The 23,776-nt window shown below is 46.0% G+C and overlaps 1 protein-coding gene across 2 annotated transcripts in view; it reads left to right on the forward strand.

The window, feature by feature from the left end:
- The window catches only part of PRICKLE1 (prickle planar cell polarity protein 1), a 91,331-nt gene that overhangs the window by 55,177 nt on the left and 12,378 nt on the right, over window positions 1–23,776 (forward strand). The window contains exon 1 of one of the 2 annotated variants that reach the window (XM_080939029.1): window positions 19,285–19,369. The exons of the other annotated variant lie outside the window; for it this stretch is intronic. The gene's annotated coding sequence lies outside the window, so the exon portion shown is untranslated. Of the gene's footprint in view, window positions 1–19,284; window positions 19,370–23,776 lie in introns of those variants that run through there. 2 annotated transcript variants of the gene reach the window in all.

Consider the following 23,776-nt stretch of genomic DNA (forward strand, 5'->3'; position numbering starts at 1 on the left):
CTGCTTGCAGAACCATTGTCTGGGCATCCAGCATGTGCCTTAGATACACGGAGCTCTCTAAGCCCTGGGGAAGCCTGGGGTGAACCTGTCAGTGGGTATTGGACCTCGTCTCTTCTCTTGTGGACTATGATTTGACAAAATAAGGTTTGGATATTTACTTGTTTGGTTTTTTTGTTTGTTTGTTTGTTCGTTTGTTTTGGCGTTGCTCTTTTGAAACAGGGTTTTACTCTGTAGTCCTGACTGTCCTGGAACTCACTGTGTAGAACACAGAGATTCTGCATCCGCCTCCCGAGTGTTGGGATTAAAGATGTTCACCACCACCACCACCCTCTCTGGCTGGATTTTAATTTCCTAGGGATTTAAATGAGACCAACAGAGCGTAGCACTAATGAAGGCCAGACGCTCCCAGGGCATTCGGTGGGTGCTGCTGTCCCCCAAGTCTCATCCTCTAGACCTCTGTTGCTTCTTGCGTATTATATTCATCCATGTCTGCAAAAGTCACCTGGATACCTAAAGATTAGATTTTTATAGACGTAACTTGCAGCCCGCCCAGCCCTACTGTGTGCTCAAGATTCCATCTCCGAAGCCATTGCATTCCTCCACAGACCCTGGCCCTGGAAGAAGAGCAAGGACCAAGAACTACATTTGTAGAGCACAAGTCTTGGGCATTAGCGGCGCTTAGGCAGATATTGCCCCATGTTCTAGGAAGAACAGAATCCAGTGCCCTTGACTGGCCTTTGTCCCAGGCAGGGTGAGCTCTTAGAAGCTGTGCTCACTTCACAGGAAGGGGTGAACAGCCATGCCCTCTAGCTGGGCTGCTGCTTTTGAAGTGTGGTGGTCTAGCCTTGGTGCCAAGTAGAGGAGCCCTTTGTTTTACAATAGTGAGACCTGAGGAGGCAGCTGATAAGACCTGGGGCCCTGGTGTGAAAATGACCCTTTGAACTGGGAAGAGTCCTCAGATAAGCCAGGCCCAGCATTGTATCCAGCCACATTTTATTGGGCTCTTTACGGACCAAGGCATGCAAATAATGGCATTCCAGGCCCCTCTGCACAGAGGGACTTATTTTAAGAATGCCTAACACCAAACAAGGTCTTCAGGGGAAAATATTCCCACATTAGAGGAATCCATGTATACTTTTAAAAATTATCCCAGGTATGAAACGCATATATAAATATTTACTATTTACTATATACTATCTTTCTTTTACCCAAGAAAAAGTTAAGATTACTGCTTTAAAATTATCTTGATCACCTTCCGCAGCAAACAGGGTAGATGACTTGTTCCGTAAAAGCCGTTGGGAGAAAGGGAAGTGAATTCACGTGGAAGTGTCCTGTATCTTGACAGTCTCCGATGGTTCGTTCATTCATTACTCAGCCATTCAACAAACCTCTGTCTCTGTCTCTGTGCTTGAGCCACTGAGCTAGTGCTGACGTCAGGCACCAAGCACAGCACTCTGGTACCATGTCCTTGGCCTTAGTCACTTTAATGTGAAGGGTGAGCAGAATTCGAAGGGGTCACGATGGGCTGCTGGACCCTCCTGCTCGATGCTGGAGTTTTCTGAAACTTTATTCTGAAGTATGCTTTAAATTAAGGGTTTCATTTTCCCTTTGCAGCAGCTCTTTGGATATTTGCGTCCAAGGGTGCTTTCCAGCTTTCCCTCGTGTGAGCCTAAATGCATCTCTAGACAGTCTCCCGAAATAGAATTTTCCATTCCAGAATGAGAAGCTATAGCTGAGATGGAGAATTTAGGGTAAATGCCACGGACCCTTCATTTGAAGTTGGAAACTCTCACCACTCAGGCCTGAGGGCCCTTCACTGGCTACACTGAAACCAGGGCCAGCCACCTCCAGGTGTCTACACTCCAAGGGAGAGAATGGAGCTGCCTCTATGTGGCCGTTAGCTTCATCCAGCTCCAGAATGTACACCCCTGTCTCTCCAGCCCCCACCACGCCTGCCCTCCATCCCTCCAGGTCCTGTATGTATACCTGCCCCCCCCCCATTGCTCTGATACATACACACACCTGTCCTCTGGTCCCAGCAACAGCACATTGGCTTAAGTCATCTCTTGCATCACCCCTGGTATCCACTGCCCTGCAGTTCCAGGTTTCCCAAAGAATTCAGAAAATTCCACAGCTCCCCAGCCTGGATACCTAAGCAAACACCTACCATTTTGTGGATTAGAAACCAAAGTCCAAAGAACAGAGATCTTCTACTAGCCTATCAGTGGCAGAGACAGGACCACAAATCAAGGCCAGACCTTCCCCTCTCCTAGAGAAATAAGACAGAGGACTACAACATCCCAAGACCCCGAAGCTGCTGCTCCGTCTGACAAGTCCCCTTTCATCACTCCACTATATCTTTCCATCTGTGTTCAAAACCAGGCTGTTCTGGGATGTTTCCCAAATGCTTCGCCTAAAGCAAGTTTCTCTCCAGGTTGTGGAAGCTCTAAATCAGTGGTTCTCAACCTTGCTGATGCTGAGACCTTTTAATACAGTTCCTCATGCTGTGGTGACCCACAACTGTAAAATTACTTTTGTAGCTGTTTCATAATTGTAAATTTGCTACTGTTATCAATTGTAATGTAAACATCTGATACTCAGGATAGCTAACAAGTGACCTCCAGAGGGGTCACAACCCACAGGTTGAGAACTGCTGCTCTAAAGAAAAGCTGTGCATGAAGCAATCCTTTATCCTTAGTCCTGTGGATTAGTACATGCTGTATTCTCCCAATGTGTAAAACTTGGGCCCAGACCAATAAAGGTTAGCCCTGCAGGAGAGATTTACAGCTTTGCTGGTACTTGCCTTTTCTTCCTTCCCCAAACAATAGTTTGTTTGTGTAGATCACTTTATGCATGATGTTCAGACTCACTTGAATTTTAGGCCAAAATGTCCAAGAAGTACAGGATACTCTAATAGGAAAGTGTGCTGCTCTAAGTTGTTACTGTGTGATGAGATACATAGTATCGGAGGATCCTTTCCAAAGATACAAAGTATCGGAGGAGGCTTTACAAAGATACAGAGTATCGGAGGAGCCTTTACAAAGATACAGAGTATGGGAGGATCCTTTCCAAAGATACAAAGTATCGGAGGAGGCTTTACAAAGATACATAGTGTTGAGCCAACACTCTACCCTTCTCCCTTTCCTGTTCCTTCCTTCCTTCCCAGAGTCAGATTCTCTGTACGTTTCATTTTCCACTGTAACCATTATAAAACATTATTTTCATGACTTCTTAGAGATGTAATACCTGTGCCTGGCATTGTGGCTCATACCTTTAAGCAATCCCAGCACTCAGAAGGCAGAGGCAAATGGATCTCTGTGAATTTGAGCCTGGTTTACATAGTGAGTTCCAGGACAGGCAAAAAAGGAAAGAAGAAATGTAATAACTAGGGGTTGAAGAGATAGCTCAGCAGTTAAAAGCACTTGACTGTTCTTCCAGAGGTCCTGAGTTCAATTCCCAGCAACTACATGTTAGCTCTCAACTAGTTGTCATGGGATCTCATTCCCTCTTCTGATGTTTGTGTGTATGTGTATGTGTATGTAAACAGAGCACTCATAAACATAAAGTACATGAATATATCTTTAAAAAGGAGAAAAAATAAATGTAATAATGGTGTTTCAGTCATGACTAAAATGACTTTTCACTATCATCTGATTATTCAGAGCTAACTTGTAAAGATTCATGAGTGCCAAACTGATGGACTGATTCAAATGAGGCTGCCTTCATCATAACTTATATCTTGATAGAAGCCACAGGAACAGGTTCTCTTAGCCTGGAATGTATCGTCAGATAGGTATTTATCTTGTTCTCTGGCTAACGAGCTAATGTTAGTACTGTCCGTCTAGTGATTGAAGCCAGCTATAAGCTTATGTGTAATCTGGCACATGACTGACTGTAGCCATCCTCTGTTTCTGTGCATTAAACCAATGCAGATGCTGTGGCTCTGAGAATGTCAGTCAATATCATTTAGGCTGTGTAGTTGGCTCTGTGTGGTGCTGTCTTCAAAGATGGTGTGACGAGGATTTGAGGTTAGTTCTTCCAGAAGATTCTTCCTTACAGTAATAGGATAATAATAGCTCAAAAATTATTACATGTAATAAAACAAACCAGAAGGCTGAGCAGGAGAAGAGCCGCTGACTAGTATCAGAAGAAAGGCAAAGAAGATTATAACAGTTAGGAGGAAGAAATAGAATTATAACCAGATGGTTCCATTTGTCAGTGGTCAAATTGAAAAGAACAGCAGCTTATGGGAGCAGAAGATGGGAGACTTTGCCTCAATTCCAGTGAATTAGGTGTACCCATCCCCCCATGCCCAGAACGTTCCAAGTCTCCTTCTAGCCTTTGTCTATAAGGGTCATGCGTTTTCTTTGCTTTTTGCTTTGTGTCTATAACTTGGTCTGCTTAGTATTTTCGCCAAATAGTCCCTGCCCCCAATTGACAGGTGATCTGCCTGTTATGTGTTATATGTAAAGACATTAATGAAGACTCCTAAGTCAAAGAGACAGCAGCTGCTCTGTAGCCTTCACATTCATCAGCCCTCAACAGGACAGCAGTTCATTTATTCCCATAGAGGTAGCACTCACCCCAAAATGGAGCTTCTGCAGGGTTATGGGATCTGCCTGAAGTCACAGCTACTTGGAAGGTTAACATGGCAAGACTGCGTCCACTCAGAAGCTAGAGTCCAGGCTGTGTAGGAGGAAAGGAAGGGAAGAGGAAGGAAGGAGCTAATTCTTTATTTTGCCTGTGGAAACATTAACCAAAATACTTTAAATATTTTTTTAATCCAACTGAACTAAAACCAAAGGTTTTATAGCAATCCAAAAAAAAAAAAAAAAAGTTTTGATATAGAAAAAAAGGCGCTAAGTGGAAACTTCAAAGTTAATCAACAGGGTTTAACTTTTACTTGATGACTTCGTTTCTAGGGGGAAAGGGAGTAAAAATAAAAATTGATAGTGCTGTCAAAAACGGAGCTTTATGCATAGGAAATGTGTTGAAAATGCAGAAGCAGCGTAAGTAAAATTAAGCATTGCCGGTGTCCAAAATGGTAGGCTTGGATCTTAATATTAGATGGTGAGATGGCTCTGATTTCTAAATTTCTTAGTTCACGGGTTTTTGTAAACCCTTTTTGCAGACATTCTGGGAAAGCTATGTATGTTTTTTTTTTTTTTTTTTTTTTTTTTTTTAAGGTTCCACACATTAAAACCAGTGCCACAAGCCACTTCAAAATAGCAGTCCTCTTCACCCACTTAAGGACAGACTGACTTTCACTGGAAAAAGACATTTTGGCAAAGATAAGTGAGATTCCTCAAATCAGGTGTACTGGCAGATTGTTTCGGGAGAGGGATGAGATTCACTCATCGGTGTCCGGGCTCTGTGGGGAGACAGGAACACATGCTGGGATCCTGGAAGAATTTTGCAGTAACCCCAGCTAGTGATTGTAATTTGAAGAGGCTCTTGGCTTTTATTGCACAAATGTGCCACTTTCTTAGAGCTGGTAAATTAAGGTTGATGTTGTCTATAGATCTGCAATTCCTAAGCCAGTCACAAACTGCAGTTGCCTATGGAAAGCTTTTGCAGTACAATCGTGTGCATCACAATTCCAATTTACTGAGTGCAAGGGATATCCTGGAGACTTCTCGGGTATAGGAGAGGCCTCCCAGGTGATATTCCCACAGCTAGCTCAAGGGGCCCGTACTGCTGTCTGCTACTTGGTAATGAAGACAGCTTACTTCCCAGCCGCAAATTCTGATAGTCTTGCCCATACAATAAGCAGAAAATGTCTTACTTTTGCCCAGGTTAGATCTGAACTCCTTGGGATCAATCAATAGACCTGCCTCTACTTCCCGAGTAGCTGGGACTGCAAGTATTAGGTGGACACAAATAAAAACATGTAATCCATTTTATAGTCATTGCTGGAATACTTGTTATGACTATAGTGGCTGTTCCTCGTTGTCAACCTGACTATATCTGGAATGAACCACAATCGAGAATTGGAAGGCTCACCTGTGATCCTGATCTTGAGGTTGGGAGATACAAGTTTCTGACCTGGACCTTGGCATGGAGATCTTAAGGCTTAGTGGCTATGAACCCCTGGACACAAAGGCAAGGAGATCTCTGAGTTCAAGGTCATCTGGAACAAAGCAAATCTCAGATCCCAGTGTGGTGGTGCACACCTTTAATCTGGGGCTGGAGACCTACATAAGGACATTGGAAGAAGGAAGACTCTTCTCTTTGCCTGCCTGCCTTGTGGGACTGAGCAACTGCTAGATCTTTGGACTTCCATTCACTGCAGTTGCCAACCATTGCTGGGGAGTTGGACTACAAACTGTAAGTCACCAACAAATTCCCTTACTATATAGAGACTACCCATAAGTTCTGTGACTCCAGAGAACCCTGACTAATACAATGGTGAAATAATCCCATCTTTTTTCAACAACTGGCCTCCAGCCCATAATATATGTGTTCTTGCATGTACACACCACACCACACACACACACACACACACCTTCAATAAACCCTGCATTTCATCATACTGTGTTTCCTGTTTAAGAAAACTGATATTCCGTCATCTAGCATTTAGAACTTCTAAAATCCACACTTGACATTTTTATATATGAAGAAATGTTTTGTTTTGTTTATTTAGTTTTTTTTCTTCTTTCTTTTAACACACGGAATCTCACTCTGTAGCCCAGAATAGTCTGGAACTTGCCAAGTAGCCAAGATTAGGCTAGAACTCACAATAATCCTCCTGCCTCAGCCTCCTGAGTATTGAGATTATGCTCTAGCGCAGTGGCTCTTACTTATGGGCGCATCAGATAGACCTTCTCTTCTGATGGTTCTTCTGTGTGGTGGCCTGCATTAGAACTGTGATATTCTATTTTGTGGGAAATTCCATGGATTTTTCTAGTGTGTCTTAATGATGTTAATACTCAAAACTCCAAAGAACCTGTTCTCCTGTGTAAACCAGGGTGAGGGAAGTCTGAACACGCTCATCCCAGGTGGGAGTCACTGAGCCTTGGTTTCACTAGATAAGTAACAGGTGTGACGTGCTGTCACAAGGTCTTGTCTTTGACAGCTGAATTGAGCCATAAAAGTTCTGAAAAATTTATGCAGGTCTGCAAGAGTCCAGGTATAGGTTGTTTGTTAATCCCAGACTTAAAATGTGCCGATTTCACGAAGGGATGCTTAAAATGAATTTTTATTGTAGCTTTTGTCTTTGGCCTAGGTGAAAATGTTCAGGTTGCCTCATAAGTCAAAATTAATTTTGTTTACCATTATTCATGGGTTTGACATCTTCTGTTGACTTTTAAGTAGAATCAGAGATCGTTAAGATCATATGTTTCAATTTATGCTTTAAAATATTACAAGATGGCAAATACCAGGGATAAGAACCTTTTAAACCATCTTTAATTTCAGTGTAACTGCGAAGTCTGCGTATTCTTCTTATAAACTGAAATTTGCTTCAGAGAAGCAAAGGGAAGCAACATTTGGTTTGTGTGTCTGTTGCTCTTCTTCGCCTGGTTTGCGTTAGGCAGCTCTGGAAGCTAAATCAGAAAGCTCTCTAAAGAAAGCCGCGCAGCAAGGAAGGGTACGGGGGAGAGACATCAGAACACCCCCTCCTGAAAAACACATTCCAGTGAAAAGTGTGGGTCCTTGGTAGCTGCAAGTAGAGAACAGAAAAATAAATGGTTTTTAAGAATCATACCTAAGGAGCACCCCAGTTCAGTAGTTTCCATATTTCCCTTTGAGAACTATCCCCCACAAAAAAAATTTTAAAAGAAAAAACAAAACAAACCCTGAATATCCATATCCCTCTTTCTGAGAGTGTGCTCTACATTAACTGCTGGTTCCTCAACTACTTGGAAGAGAAGGAAAGAAAGAGAGAGGGGGGGGGGAAGGGGAAGGAAGAGAGAGGAAGGGAAGGGGAGGGGAGGGAAGGGAAAGGAAAGGAGAAAGTGGTTAATAAGGTTGCTCAATGGTTAGAGCACCGTCTTCCCTTTTAGAGGACCCAGGTTCGATTTTCAGCATCCACGTGGTAGTTCACGACTGGCTATATAATTCAAGTCCCAGGGATCCTCGCTCTTCTTTGACCTCGCTGGGTACTTGATGTGAACGGTGTGATGCTTAGGCATATGTGTAGGCAGAATGCACATAATACACACCGTGATAACAACAGCAAAAATAAATAAAGCCTACCACCAAGAACCTCCAGTGAGGATCGGAGCTGCCATACCCGCAGAAGGCAGCCTGGCACAGCCCCAGCCTGCTTGCTCCTCATTGTCCCAGAATGCCAGTGTCCAGAGCAGATGGTGCCTCACAGTATCAGAGGAAGAGTATGCAATCCCGGTGATGTACTCATGGGTTCTTAGAACTCCTCCGCTCCGTGGAGTCCCATCATCAAGTTGTTACTCCTAGCAACAGCATTGTTACTCCTAGCAACAGCATCCCCGGTACTCTGTATGTGTGATCATTGTGTCTCCTTCCCCTGAGAACTCCCACTAAGCACCAGAAATGGAATGACATGTCGTGGATTTTAATTTGCCCAATCATATTAAAAACATTCTGCACTTCCTGGAAGCATCCTTGGGGATCGGGATCGGGGGTGTGTCACTTTGAAGACTCCCGGAACAGCATGAAGTTGTTTGGTGCTGCTTTATGCTGATATATTTGGTTCCCTTAAAGACAGGACAATGCACATTGTATATGCACACATATATCATGCACAAAGCACGTATATTCACGTGCTTACAGATACACGTGGAAGTAGGTATATATGCACATGTGTGTATGTGTGTAGAGGTCAGAGGTCAAACAGGCATGCTTCAGTTGCTGGTCACATCGCTCTGTTGAAATAAGGTCTCTCTCACTGCTTGCCAGGTCACTGTTAGGCTGGCTAGCCAGTGAGCGTCAGGAAGCATTTTATTTCATTATCCTGGCAATGGGTGCTCTCATGTTGCTTTTCAAATGTGGGCTCTGGGGACTTGACACAGGTCCTCATGCTTGCATGAGTATTTTACTGGTTGAGCCATTCTCCAGCCCTGGCTTTTTAATCTTTTGAGTGGTAGCCCCCTCCGGAAAAGGCTCTTTAACCATATTGTCAGATCTCTAAAAACAACAAAACAAAACAAACAAACCCAGTATGTGCCATTTCACATCCTCAAACGCAGCCTGGCACGTGACATAAGTGTCCAATATACTCTTGCTGTCACTCTTAGGGCAATTGCTCCACCCTCTTTAGACATACTCTCCCCCAAAGCAGGAGGCCGGTGAGGTAGTTCGGTGGTAGAGCACTTGCCTAGCACACATGGAAGCTTAGATCTGAGCCCCAGAGACTCCCCAGCAACCTCATACAAAGAGAAATGTTGCAGAAGTTCCCGGGATCCTGTTAGATCATACTGTAGAAAGGCTAGTAAAAGCCTCAGAAGCTATTGGCCAAGAAAACTGTGGCTTCCTCCGTTTTAAACAGCAACCAGGGTGTAGGTCTTCAGCCACCACTAGAGTTTCTGTGGAAGGAAGTGGATTCTCCATTACCCTGGTTCCCGGCCTTCACAGCCTCGGGTTGTTTAAGCTGAAGAAAATCTCTGTCAGCAGAACAGCCTCCTCCAGGCTCTGGCAGACATTTAGGGATTTTACTGCCGCTTTCTTCTCTCTCCTCCATTGTCACAACTGAAGAATGTCAGTTGATTTTTTTTTTTTTTAAAGCGTGACGATCCTATGACTTGAACTGTAGTCAGTTTATAATGGTTGCATTATTCCAGTGTCTTTGGCTTTCGGGGTGTCATGTGAGGTAGAGGAGTGAGCCACACAGAGCCTCAGTGGAGCAGATCTCGAGGTCTGTCCCTCGTTCCGCATAATGTCTTTGAGTTGAGGAGGTGCTGGGTGAGCCATGGAGTAAGAGCGCACGATAGCACCGATGTGACTGTGACAGCCAGGCGACGGGACATCTGCCGTGCAGAGATCTCAATAAGCCAGTTGTGCTGTGTTTGGACAATGAGATGTGGGCCTGCGAGATTGGAATGGCACAGTGAGCTTTAACAATCCAAGGAATCTCCAGACTCGGGGAGACGTTCCTGGCATGTTTGCCTTTGAGCTACACAAATGTTTGGTTCCACAGGTCAGCAAAGTAATATATTATCCATGAACTACCCTCAAAGAGGCTGACAGCCCTTCAGCCATTACTCCATTATTGGCTGAAATAACCTGGCGTTCAGGTTTCTAGCATAGCCTCTGAGTTCTTAGCTGCCACCAAGGAACAAGCTAGGGAAAGCGAGACATTTTATTTAGCTATCTATCGGCTCTGCTGTGCCGGGTCTGGCAGCGCATGACTTTTCCCCCAGATCCTGGAGGCAGATTTCTCTGAGTTTGAGGCCAGCCTGGTCTACATGATGAATTCTGGGCCATCCAGAGCTATGCAATGCAATGGATTGTCTTTTAAAAACCAACTCTGCTTTCGAAACAAATGATAAAGTAGCTCAAATGGATAAGCTGTAATGTGAGACTCAGACCTGGATCCAGGCTCCTCTGCTGACAACTTATGTTGTTAGAGGAACTTAAAAATATACTGATGGAACCGACCAAGTGCCTACAATATATCGACTCCGTGAGGCAGAGCCCCAGTATCAGTAACAAAGTGTCCATTTGACACCTTGGATTCTTGCCTAATATATCAGCAAGATATCGGACCCCGTGGTATGTCCCAAATGACTCCAGCTCTAATACACATTTGATGCGCCACTCTAAGGATTCTACCACTGCCTCTATGTCACAAACTGTTCCCCGGAAGGCTAACACTGCACCATGTCCTCAAGGGACACCACAAGGAAAAGCTCTTTCTCTCTGAAGGATGTGGCTGGTGTCTGAAGTTCTAGGTCAACCCAGACACCACGTGTACACCCAACAAACTACGTCTCCATCCCAAGCATCGTGAGGAAGGCATAGACATCGTTTCATTTCCAACTCCCCTCTCTTTCTGCAGACGCCTTCCACCCTTAGCCTAGTGAGCCTGCGCAGACTGTCTTCAGTTTCTCTGATGGGATGTACTGTCAGAGTGTTACTGCTTTCCCGTGGCTTCGCATTTTAGAATCTGGAAAAACTAGCTTTTAGTGTAGCCTGTAACTGGCTCTTAGTGGTCTGCATGTATCTGACAGTCCTGCGTCTGAGGCCGAGTCAAGGGATGCTGAATCGGACAGTTTTTCCTAGAGGATCATTTAACCCTTCGTCTCAGGATGTGGTGCTCTTGCAGCCTCTGGGAAAGGTTTCCTGGCTTCTGCACCTCACATCAACTAGTCATGTTAGCCAGTCTCCCCCATCTTCATTGTGTTCCTCACCACACTGCAGTGCAGCACAGTGCACTGTGAGCTCTTGGAAAGCATTCAGGTTAGAGAGGAGATGCCTGGAGCCCAAACTATAAGATGACTAATCAGGGTGGGATGTTGTTTGCTGTGGTCTCTGTTAATTCTGCAATTCAGCATAAGCGTCTTCATTGAGAATAATAGCTGGACACTGAACCATTTAGGATGGAATGGCAAGGGAGACCGGAACCCTTCAGGAACATTGATGGAGCTAGAAAACACAACTTTTAAAAACTAATTTATTTATTTCATGTATATGAGTACACTGTCGCTGTCTTCAGACACACCAGCAGAGGGCATCAGATCCCATTACACATGGTTGTGAGTAGTGGATGCTGGGAATTGAACTCAGGACCTCTGGAAGAGCAGCCAGTGCTCTAACCACTGACCCATCTCTCCAGCCCAGAATTTCTAACAGGAAAAAAATAAACAAACAAAAATTGGTGGAGGGCCCGGTCTGACTAACAGGGCAATCCTGAGGCTCACCGGTTGTGTAGACATGGCAAGGTCAGGCACAGGGTCATGAAACAGCCCAGAAGGGGTGCAAACCAGCCATTTTAGCAGCAAAGATGAGATAAAATTTGTGACAAGTGACTGCGGAACTTTGCTGATTGCAAATGGAAAGGCTCCTTCCTTGCCCATGGAAGTGTGAAAGTGTGAGGGGAAAATAAAATCTGAGGAAGAGACTGTAAAGTAAAAATGTGGTGTCTCATGAGAGAGAATGAACACAGGGCCTCAGGGCAGGCAGCAGACACAGGGCCTTGCTGTGTGCACAGGCTTGCCGACTGTCCCTCCGCTCAAAGCTGTGCTCTTGCCTAAAACAAGGGAAACAGGAACCATCTTGGAAGTAGCAGGATTTGTATGTTTCCTAGGACGATGCGGCCAGACCTCTAGAGGCTCCAGTCTACCATAACTGGCTGGATCTTGCTCTTCCTCAGAGTGCCACGCCCACACCAGGAAGGAGCAAAGGACAAAGGAGGAGGAGGGTATTGCTTTAGGCTCTGTGGCTTAGAAATCAGGACTAGCCTATTAGTTTAGTTTACCTGGGATCTCATAAGCCAAAATGAAAATTAAATTCCTTAATTTGATTTTAAATTAAATATATTTTAATTAAATTAAAAACATTAAAAGCTAGGATATTGAAGCCAGGCATAACAAATCATCTCTGTGATCTGAGTGTTAGGCGAACTAAGATAGGGTTGCTGTAAGTTTGAGGTCATCCTGGGCTCTACAGGAAGTTCCAGGCATATATAGATGACATAACATCATTTTGGATGTATTTACTTTTCCTGTCTGTGATGCTCAAAGGACAAATCTTGCTGGAGTTCCACCTTTCCTGTCACCATATGGGATCCAAGGATTGGAGCTCAGGTTGTGACCCTCTCTTGTTGGCCCAACTGACCCTCCTCCTCCTCCTTTTTCTTTTTCCTCTTTCTTCTTCTTTTCCTTCTTCTTCCTCCTTTCCCCTCTTCCTCCTCCCTTTTCTTTCCCCTCTTCCTTCTCCACCTCTTCCTCCTCCTCTCTTCATCTTCCTTCTCCTCTTCCCCTCTTCCTCCTCCTGTCTTCATCTTTCTCCTCGTTTTTCTCCTTTTTTTGTACTGGGGATTGAACTCAAGAGCCCCACACATATTAAGCAGCGTCTCTGTCAGTGAGCCACACTTCAGCACTCACTTTTAGTAAAAAAAAAAACAAAAAAACAAATAAAGACCAGCAGATTTACTAAGGACTATATGAATACTTAGTGAGCAAGGTCCCAAGTCAGTCTGTCGAGGATCAAACAGGAGCAAGCGAGGTATTCCCACTCATCAGGAGCTAATGTGTGCCAGGCAGCTTATCTGACGGACCAGACCAGAAATCATCAAACAAAAGCAATAGGACTTTGCAGACTTTTAATGCAAACTCACTGCTGAAGAAACTGAAGGTCCAGATGAACACTGGCAGAAAGGAAATGCCAAAGTAATTTGGTCAAAGACAGTTACTTATCTAGAACCAAGTGCGATCTGAGAGCATCAGGCCTGCCACAGCTCGTAAACCAGTCTCCAGGCAAGATCACCCTTTCTGTTCCCACAGTTACAGAAAGGGCGGAGGATCTCAGATAAGATAAAGAAACAGTGTAGCATGCTCAGCTGAACCTTTCTTCTTGGCAAGAGGCCCCTGGCTGCTTGAAATAGTTCTTTGTTGATGCCCCACTGAAAATAACTTGGTTAGTTATGGCTCCCAGTTACAATGTTCAAACTTGGCCGGCCTGCATTTTCAACTCTCTTAGCTGGTGGGGCGTTTAAAAGGCAGACAGAAACAGATGATGGACAGAACTGTTCTGAACAAGTAGCACACGAACAGAACATTCTAGCATCTAAAATTTGCCACCAAAGCTATTCCTTTGGTATTTCATTTAAATACAGCTGCACTGCAAACCTTACCAATCACCACCACTGCACCCTTTGGACCTCTGCCCCGGTACTCAGCTGGGTAGGTTGTCTTCATGGAATTTGCTAACTTGAAGATCATAGGCATCTGTTTGGAGGCGGGGGGGGGGGGGGAGTTTCTATTTCACAGTGATAGGCTTGAGCTCTTTACCTTGTGAAATGTAAGATATGTATAATATTATATATATATATATATATATATATATATATATATATATAATTTACCTTGTGTATGTAAAGCATATATGCATATACACCACTCACAGGTCCAGTGTCCTCCAAGGTTAGAAGAGGCAGAAAGATCAATGGTGCTGGGACTAGAACCTGAGTCCTCTTGCAAGAGCAGCCAATGCTTTTAACCAGTGAGCCATCTCTCCAGCACCTAAGTATTATTATATTTTAAAGGTGATCATCAAACGAAAAGAACATTCAGTTTAGAAATGTAAGTCCTTCTGGTTACCTTGTCCTCAGAGTCTCTTCCCTTGCAGTTTGAAGTTAGAGCATATGTCAGGGCCCAGCTTCTGTTTTCTCTCAGGCAAGCCACAGGAGTGTTACTTACTTGGGAATGCAGAGTATGTCATCCACCCCTAATCACTGCGCCCTGGGCAGCTCCCAGAAAAACCTCCTCAGGTGAGTCCCTGCCACCCCTGCTCTTGACTGCTGTGGGCTTTTCTGGTCCTTCCCACCTGCTGTTCTGGGTTCCTGGCCTTGTTTCTCTCACCCCCATGCCTAACACATGGACAGGTTTGCCACTTTTTGGAAGTATCTTAAGGCCCTGTCCCTGTAGTGGCTACACAGCCATTCACACCCTGGGTCTGCATTTGGTCACACTTTCAGGTGCCTCCCCCTCCCTGGGGCTGTCTTTTGTTCCTCAGCCTTAGGTGGCTCAACCTGGTTCAAAGCTATTCCTCCTTCAGTGCCCCTCAATTGACTGTCATGATTGACAGCATTGGGGTGACACAGGCAGCAAGCACTCTTCTTCTTCTTCTTCTTTTTTAGAGATTTATTCATTATATATAAATACACTGTAGCTGTCTTCAGACACACCAGAAGAGGGCATCAGACCTCATTACAGATGGTTGTGAGCCACCATGTGGCTGCTGGAACTTGAACTCAGGGCCTCTGGAAGAGCAGTCAGTGCTCCTAACCACTGAGCCATCTCTCCAGCCCGACCAGCACTCTTCTTGCTTTACTCTTGACAGCTTACTCGTTTTATAAATAAGATCTTGAAACGGTCGTTTCAAACCGATCTAGCCTCCCCTAAAAGGCATGTCGCTTGTTATATGTTGTCCATGTTTTCGGGGTGTGCGTGCTGAAAGTTTTCAGGTAAACACTGAAGCCATGACACCTGAATATATTTTAAATACGGTGCTGTAGCACGGCCCTATCGATCCACACCTTTTAGAAGGTTTCTCCTTTATGTCTTCACATGTTGGTAGTTTTTCAGTAGTGGAGTTCAAAGATGTTTGTATTAAACCCCAGACCTGCAGAAGCTGAGAAGGCTGAAGGTCAGAATCTGGGGCAACCTTCTCATATATATACCGGACACACGTTTATTTATCCAGCATGTCTCCAGGTATAAAAGGTGCCCGAGAGTGCTTGGGAGTCAGGGGAAGAGGGGGCCGAGGGAGCCGCTGGGTTTTACTAGCTGTTTCCTGCACAAACATCCCCTAAGTACCACAGGTCTGTATTCCTTACCAGGCCTGGGCTGAGGTCTCAAGACAGTACAGCTGCAAGCACCCTATCCGTTGTTAGCATCATGACCAGCCATCAGACTCTTAGAAAACACAGGAGAGCTGATGGAGTGCTGGGGACAGGCCCGGTGTGAGCTTCCTCAGAGCTATGTCACTCTTATCTGTTTCTGGGTCAAAAAGAAAACAAATGGTTGTGTCTGTCTCCCCTGCCCAGAAACTTTACAATTGACCTTCCCCCAGACACAGGCATTTTAGAGAGGGGATGCTCACTGTCCCAAAAGCTAGCCTTAGAGAAGTGATCTGCCCCAGTGTTGGCAAAGTACCTGCTGGGAGTACAGGCCAGGGCACTTTGAAGTGAAGATGACCCCACTCACTGAGGTGGGGATGAGGATGGGGGAGGGGTCGCTGGGAGGTCTGGAGTCATAAATACAATGGGATGGAGTGGAGAAGCTGTTGAAGGACCCGTGCTCTCTAATCATGATGCTTTAACTATAATCAAAGGGTAAAGAAAGTAATTGGAGACCTTGTGAAGCTGAAACGGATCCTGAGCCTTCATAATGCCCCTCAGTCCAGAAGGACCTTGCCACCTGCCTTCCAGACCCCCCCCCCCTTCCCTAGCGTGCAGCAGACTCAGCTAATGGGAATAAGACCTTCCGAACACTCAGTGGTCTCCCAGGCTTCCAACAGAAGCCTCTGGTACCAACTTGCAAGGATAAGGCTATCGACAGTCATTCCTCCAGCACTTGGCTCATTGATCTGAAAAAGAATTGTGACTGAATCTACAAATGGACGGTTTGGAGAGACTGTGTGGAACAGTTATCCCTGTTTCAGAAATGTATTCATCCTGTCACTCATACTTCATTATCCATGCCTTTAAAATATTTGAAAAATCAAGAACAGTACGGCCTACGAAGGAAGTCTGTATTTTGCTTCTGTTTGTGTGTGCATTTGTGTATGCATGCTCACGCACAAGCGTGCATGTATGTGTAGGTTCATTCACCCATGTATGACCACGTGCAGGTCAAAAGCTGATCCTGGTTGTTTTCCTCTATTGCTCTCTCCCTGCTCCTAGATGAGATGGATCTCCCTGGACCTAGATCTTGTGGTCTGAACCAGACTGGCTGGTTAGTGAACCCCTAGGACCCCTCTGTCTCTCTTATAGATTCAGCAGGGAATTACAGATGTGCCAAGGCTGGCTTCCTCCGTGGACGGTAGGAATGCTAGGATGCCAATTCTGGTGTTTGTGCTCGCACAAAAGCAAGTTATCCACTGAGCCACCTTCCCAGCCCAGGGAAACATGTTACAAAAGAAACCACAGTCATGGTCACCATTAGGAACTAGCACCATGGTTTGCTTACACCCCAAACTTTATCCCTTTCTAACCAGACTAGATAAGGCTAGCTCGCTTTTGACAAAATAGTAGCTCTTTGTTTCTCTGCCTTTGGCACATTAGTTTTCCTAAAACAGCTCCGTCCTTAGGACAAACGCCAAAGTTTAGAAGTGGAGTTACTTGGATAAGGTACAGACCCGAGAAGAGCATGTGAGAATCCTCTACTGGAGCTCAGTGCACTGTAGGCTATGCACTAGGGGCGTGCCCAGAGCCCAGTGGTGGACGCCAGAAGTCCAGGAAGAACCGAAGACAATAAGATGATGACTAAATAGGTACACAGGGGCGGTGCTAAAGTGTTATGAGGTCAAAGGAGAGGGTGAGTGGGGGGGTGGGGGACCCTCTGTGGAATAGAGGCATGGCTGGGGGAAGCTAAGCTCTGAGAATTTCTGAGTTTCCTTTCTCAGCCCCCTAAAGTGTGATCTTCAAATAACTGAATATTCTCCCTAGCTGAAACAAAAGGATGCCAACTGGGGGGTGTTGCCCCCATCTGCATAAGTTCACTGTTGACAATAGCGTTGCCTTTCCGAGCAGACTGAAAGTCCATTTCATTCAGATTGAAAGTTAGTAAGGAAGTTTCTAACTGTCCCCAAATGCTTCACGGGCAGTAGCACAATAGAGAAGTTGACAGTACCTGTTGGAAATGTAGCAAGCGGTATTTACAAGTAGTTACCTTGTAACACAACCGCAGTGGCTACCTTTATTTCAGACAAGCCTCTCCACAGGATGCGCATGGAGTCTTTCCTCCCCACCTTCAGTGTGAAGCTACCTCTCCCTTAAGAGTTCTTAAAAAGGGTCAGCCTGGCGGCAGAGAATCTGTTTTACTGACTTGCCAGTTCAGAGGGGGGGATGTAAAAATCTGCTGACTGGCACATGTGTTCTAAAGATGCCTCTAGCTGATGTATTCATTGAGAAGGTCAAACAGGATGAAGTAAGAATAGGGGAAGTTGAGACAGGTGAGGTAGTTTGCTCTGAGAAACCTAGCGTTTGAGAGGCCCGGCTAGGGTATCTAGCAAATCTGAAGCCAGCCTAGGCTGTATAAAAAAACTCTGTCCAAAAATGGAACAGTACAATTTGACCAAAGTCACGAGTTCAAGAGCAGAAGTTCTCACTGGTGCGTTTCACAGATCAACAGGGAAATGGGCCCATTCGAGGTTTTCCTGCAAAACTCTCATGTCCTGGGGCCATTAGGGACCTCTTGTTCTTTGGGAATCATCTGGAAAACTTGAATCCACTTGCGTTGCAAATAATGGTTTCTCTAACAGAGCCAGGGCCCTTTGGTCGCTGTCTCTTAAAAAACAAAACAAAAGCAAAAAAAGAAAAAAGAAGAAAAAGAAACCCGAGCAACTTAAAAAACCCAGCTTGTCCCTCACAATGCAGCGGAGATGACAGGGTTTGACCTGAGCAACTATTTACTTGAGGGCTCTATTTATGGCAACCTGCGTATTTTTAAATCAGTTACAATAGGCTATTGTTCTCTTATATAAATAAATATATGCTACAAAATCACCACCCCACACGACTTTAAAGTAGAAGCTGGTGTCATTTAAGGTACATTATTCAATACGTTTTACGGAGGACGGAGCATTTAGGTTTGTTCCTCACTCTTGGGATCCCCTTGCCTGATAGGGCTATTACTCCAACTGAAGCGTGTAGCTTAGAATGTGGATTCTCCTGATTCCTAATTCCTAATGATCATTACTGATTGTCGTTGCTTCCTGGGCTTGCTTTGAGGTCCAGTTTTCGCTTCTCTGGGCCCTTTCTGCCGACAGCTGAAGCTAAATTCCTCTCTGAGAGCCCCTATAAATAGCACAGAAACAAGATTAACGTGAACGTGCGCGGGGCGTTTTCTTGTGTTTCAAGGATGGGGAGTTAAAAACTCTTACTAGCTCCTTAAGTGCATCCTGTGCCTGACTCCTTTGCTTTTGCCCTTGTTTATTGATAAAAAATAAATCATCGGCTCTGAGACGCTGGAATTGCTTTTAAATGCAAGAAAGTCTTGAGGGGGAGAATTCGTATGTTAATGAGACTTTCTAAGTGAGAACGGGGTGAACGGAGCCATTTGCTGGCATTGTTCTGGACAGCCTGAGAGGATTTGTGTACGCTGTAGCCCTGTGGGGCTGGGGGTGTGAAGCCCGGTGCCGAGCTCCTCCCCAAGCCCAGCGTGTGGGGCCGTGAGTTCGAGGCTCAGCACCGCCCCCTCGCACAGTCGCCGGCGCCCGCGCGTGCACCTGCGGGCGGGGGAAGTTTACAGAAGCTTCCAGGGGCGTCTGCAGCGCGCTGGCCACAGTCCTGTGCCACCGGGGATGGAGCGCGGCGGGCGGCGGAACTCCTCCTCCGGCGTCTGGGTAACTTTTCTAGGAATGCCGTGCGCGGGCGGGCCCCGGTGGACACCTGCCAGAGGACGGTCAGCGTGACAGTTCCTAGAAAGCCAGCGGAGCGACCGCGACCGACGGCCCCGAGCCGGAGCCGAGCTGGGGGTGGAGCGCGGAACGGCGGCGATCGCGAACGGTCTGTGCGCCCCAGGGACCGGGTCGGGGTCCGGGGCTGGGTTGCCGGGTGCGCAGGCGCGCAGCGCTTGCTTAATGCGGGCACGGAGCAGGGACTGTCGCCGGGTGGAAGGGACCGGATCGCAGGGTGGGCGCTGGCCTCCGCCGGGGCGCCGGGGCTCCGGGCAGACCCGGACGCGGCGCCCCCTTGCGGCCACAGTCTCCACCGCCGCCCCGGCGCAGGGCCCAGGCTGCCCCCGGATCTGGGTGGCCCCGCCGCCGCTCACTGCTGCTGAGTCCCTAAAGAAGGTGACATCCTTCCTCCTAGTCTGTCCTTAAGGCTCTGGTTAACCGGTGTGCGGATAAAGCGGGCGGTGTGTGGAGTTTCTTTTCTTTTCTTTCTTTTTTTTCTCTCGCAACTTGAGTCTTCTCGAATACTTTGTGGAAGTGTTTTCTCGGGAAGCGCGTTCGGTGAGAGCTGTAAGTTTCACAAAGGGGATGTTGTTCTGGAGCCAACAGGTGACGGGGTGAAACCCGAGTCTCTGTGTACATTGGAGTCAGGTCTGGCTGCCGTTTCCTTGAGCCGCTGCCGAAAATAGAAATTCAAAAAAAAAAAAAAAAAAAAACCCTCAGTAAGAGATTGACGGGAACACAGTTTTGAGAAAATGTGTCTCCCTCCTCTGTGGAAAAATGCGTGATTTGTCACAGGCCACGGTAGGCAAGCTTAGATCTCTCCAGAAGTGTCTTTCTGGCCAAGCACCGTGCCTTGTCATGGAATTTCCTCCTTTTGTTAAGCAGTCTGTCCCGGAATGCACTAGAGTGAAGTTAGAATGCTGTCGAAGAGTTCCACATTCGCTCTTGGAAAAACGGCATAGCTGGTGGCACATAACAGCGGGGGAATGGGCGAGTTGGGTGGAGGTTTACCTGGAAAATACCCAGTGGCAAATGACCGAATGCCACCGATGGCTGGCGTGAAGAAGTACTTTAAGTGGGAAGCCAGCTGCATTAGCAATCTTCTGATAGGTTTGTTAAACATGGGCTTCCACTACAAATAAAGCTGACTTGGATTCCGTTAGCAGTGCCTTTGTCTCTGTAGGCAACGGGCATATAGACTGTTCTTTGCATGTTTTTGTAAACATTAATCAATACGTTGTTTGTGTTTACCGGAAAATCTAACTCTTGACTCCAAATTTTGCTCATTCTGGGTTTATTTTACATTAGGGATATAAGCAAGGAAGTGTACACATCCATAAAGCCTTCTGATTTGTGTTTTGAGGAAAGAAGTATGCAGGCTTGCATGCTAACACATTTACCCCTGGTTACACTTATTTGACCTGTATGTTTAGCTCAGAAGAATAAGGAACCTGGGGTGACATCGTCTGTGTGCTAGGGTCTTGTTAACAAGCAGATTAACAAAGAAGCTGCTCAAGTCTGTGGCTCAAAGGGTGGCGCTTAGCAGCAGGGGACACCTAAGGAATTTTAGCCCAGGGATTTCACAGGTCAGTATCTGTTCAGGTGATTAAAGAGTCTCATAAGGATCCTACACTGTTACAGGAATCCTCGCACAGCAGCCAGCATGGAAATCAGCGACAGGATCTTAGACTTCCTAGTCATGAAAACATTGACAGATGTTGGAAAGATTTGTGTGGGGGGTACTTTGCCTGCGTGCTCGGGCATCCCCTGGGACTGGAGTTACAGACAGTAGTGACCTCACACAGGGTGCTGGGAATTGAACCTGGATCCTCTTAGAGAAGCAGCCCATGTGAGCCACCTCTCCAGTCCCCTGACAGTTGTTTTATATTTGCATAGTTTGTTAATTATGCAGAGCGGACACAATCATAACCTTCTGAGGCTCCTGACTCCCTCCAATCCTTCCTCCTCCACTTCAGCTGAACAGTCTCAGAATGATAGCATTCATTTCCCCCTGTCCTGCTAGTCTGCTCTGCTTTCCTTTCCTGTGCTGGTTTCCTTAGGAACTGGGTGCCCCTCCCTACCACTCTTCTTAGCGGGCCAGGAACACTCTGTGGTATCGTTTCTCCTTCCCTAGTACCCATGCTGTCAAGAGTATAGCCTCCTGCCTGGCAGGTACAGTTTTGGGCAGTCTGACCAGGTACCCTTTGGGAGAATCTGTTTTGTAGGAATACCGTCTTCCGCAGTGCTGCTTCTGGAACTTTAATGTTGCTGACTCAGAAAACTCTCTAGAGCAGCAGCCCTCAACCTGTGGGCCACACCCCCCGAGGGGGTCTCCTGTCAGCCGTTCTGCATTATCAGATGTTTGCTTGCTTATATTATGATTCATAACAGCAGCAGAATCACAGATATAAAGGTACCAACAAAGTAATTTTATGGCTGGGGGTCACCGCGGTATGAGGAATTGGAGTAAAGGGTCACAGCCTTAGGAAGGCTGAGAATCAGTGACCTAGAGAAACAAAGGCGAAGGCTGAGTTGGTTATACATCTAAAGGTGAGTCAGAACACTGCCCCTTAGCTGTCCCAAGTGGAATAGAAGGGAAAGTGATGGGCAGTGACCAAGCTTAGCAAAGGGGAGAAGAAAAAAAAAGTAAAGCTGCCATCTGGGTTGACTGACACCTTCAAGTCCTCAATGGCTTCAGTGACTCCCGCACTGCCAGACATAGGGACACAGGTCCTCCCCGGAACACAGTTTGGACTTTGAAGCTTTGCCCAATTTACAAAATACTGAAAGTGGCAGATTTGAAAGCTTCCAGAGTTGTTGGTCTTGGACTAAAGGGTAGGGCTACTTCCTCTACAGGGCGACTTCCAAGACAGCTACATAGTGAGACAGGAAAGAAACAAAAACCATGACAACCAGGAGAGAAGCACCTGCAGGAAACATGCAAGGTACTAACATGTCAGAGGTCAAAAGACTGGACTCTGGACTACAGCTCCTATGCTGGAAGGGCACAGTCTGCCCTCATTCCAGGTGAACAGCGAGTTTCTAGGCCACCCAGCTGGATTCTACCCCCCTTTCACTGTGCTCAAAACCAGTCACCAGCCACAGGCTCAATCCCATGAATTACACACAGGCTGCAACGAAAGAAACAAGGGACATACACAATAGAATTTGGAACCATTCCTGTCATGTTGGCCACATTTACTTAATATCCGGGCGCCTAATGGATTGTCACTTACCTCAATTTTTTTTTTTTTTAACTTTATGTGACTGGGTGTTTCGCCTGCATGTATGTATGCCTGTACACCATGTGTCTACCTGGTTCCCAAGGAAGACGGAAGAAAGCATCTTGGGTCAAGAAAGTTCTCTTGACAATTATGATGATGGAAGGGTCTCCTGCAGCTGCAGGCTGGTGTGTGGGGTTCTCTTTAAATGGTGAAAGCAGCTAGCTGGTTTTCAAGAAAGGGGTGAGAAAAGACAAAGGGGGTGGGGTGTGGAAGTGTTAACACTTCCTGTGGCTTAGGCTGCTTGGATCCACTCCCATGATAATCCCTGAAAAAGCACACCAACTCTACCAACCTCCATCTTGCGTCTCACCTGGACGGGTCTGGTTCTAAGGCTCCTTGGCTCCATGCTGCTGGACAACCGACCCTAAGGCTCAGTATGTGTTAAGCGGGACACCTCCCAGGTCACACTGCTTCATACTGTGTTTAAATATTGTAATGCTAACAGCAACAGGTACGGTGGCCTGGCCGCACTACCAGTAAAACTGGAAGCTAACATTCGGATGAAAGTCACCCTCTTGTTTTCCTACAATTGTGGTACCATTTATGTCGTCAAAAAAAAAAAAAAAAAAGTCTCCAGGATAGTTTGTTGAAAGGCTGGAATGAGCCTCTGAGAGTTTGAGGTTTAAAATGAGGCCACTGCATCCAAGTGACTAGTCAGGGAGGATGGTGATATATCACATGATTCACCTCCGTCAGGATAGAAATGCACCCCACATCCTCCTAGAGAACAGCTGTGAAAGGGGAAAAAAAAAAAAAACATGGCCCGTCATAATTTGCAGAGCTTTTATTTTTCTAGTTTTGAAAACAGAGCAACATATAATTTTTAGGTTCCTTTTTAAAAATATTTATATTCTGTTATTTTCCTCCTACCCCCACCCCCCGCCAGGTTTAGCAACAGACAAATGCTCCTGTTTCAAAACTCAGGTTAAATTGCATCGAAAGTACCCGTTCTCCTGGTGAGAGCCCATGAGTTACTAATTAAAGTCTTAATCTCTAGTCCTCTTCCTTTGACACCTGGGGGCGGATCTTTCAGGGCAAAAGGGAAAAGGCCCAAGCTGTCTTCTGACTTTCATTAACACATCCCCTTTTATTGAGGGGGTGGAGGAATGCACTTCTGTTTAGAGTCTTTCCTAAGATGTGAATGGTCTGCACCTGTGTGCCTTGACTGGGTCAGAAGGTGATAGCCTCACCGAGGCGGGGTCGGAAATGAGGCTGCCTTCCATTCTGTTGGG

The sequence above is a fragment of the Micromys minutus genome (assembly GCF_963924665.1).
Source record: "Micromys minutus genome assembly, chromosome: 27".
NCBI classification, from domain to species: domain Eukaryota; kingdom Metazoa; phylum Chordata; class Mammalia; order Rodentia; family Muridae; genus Micromys; species Micromys minutus.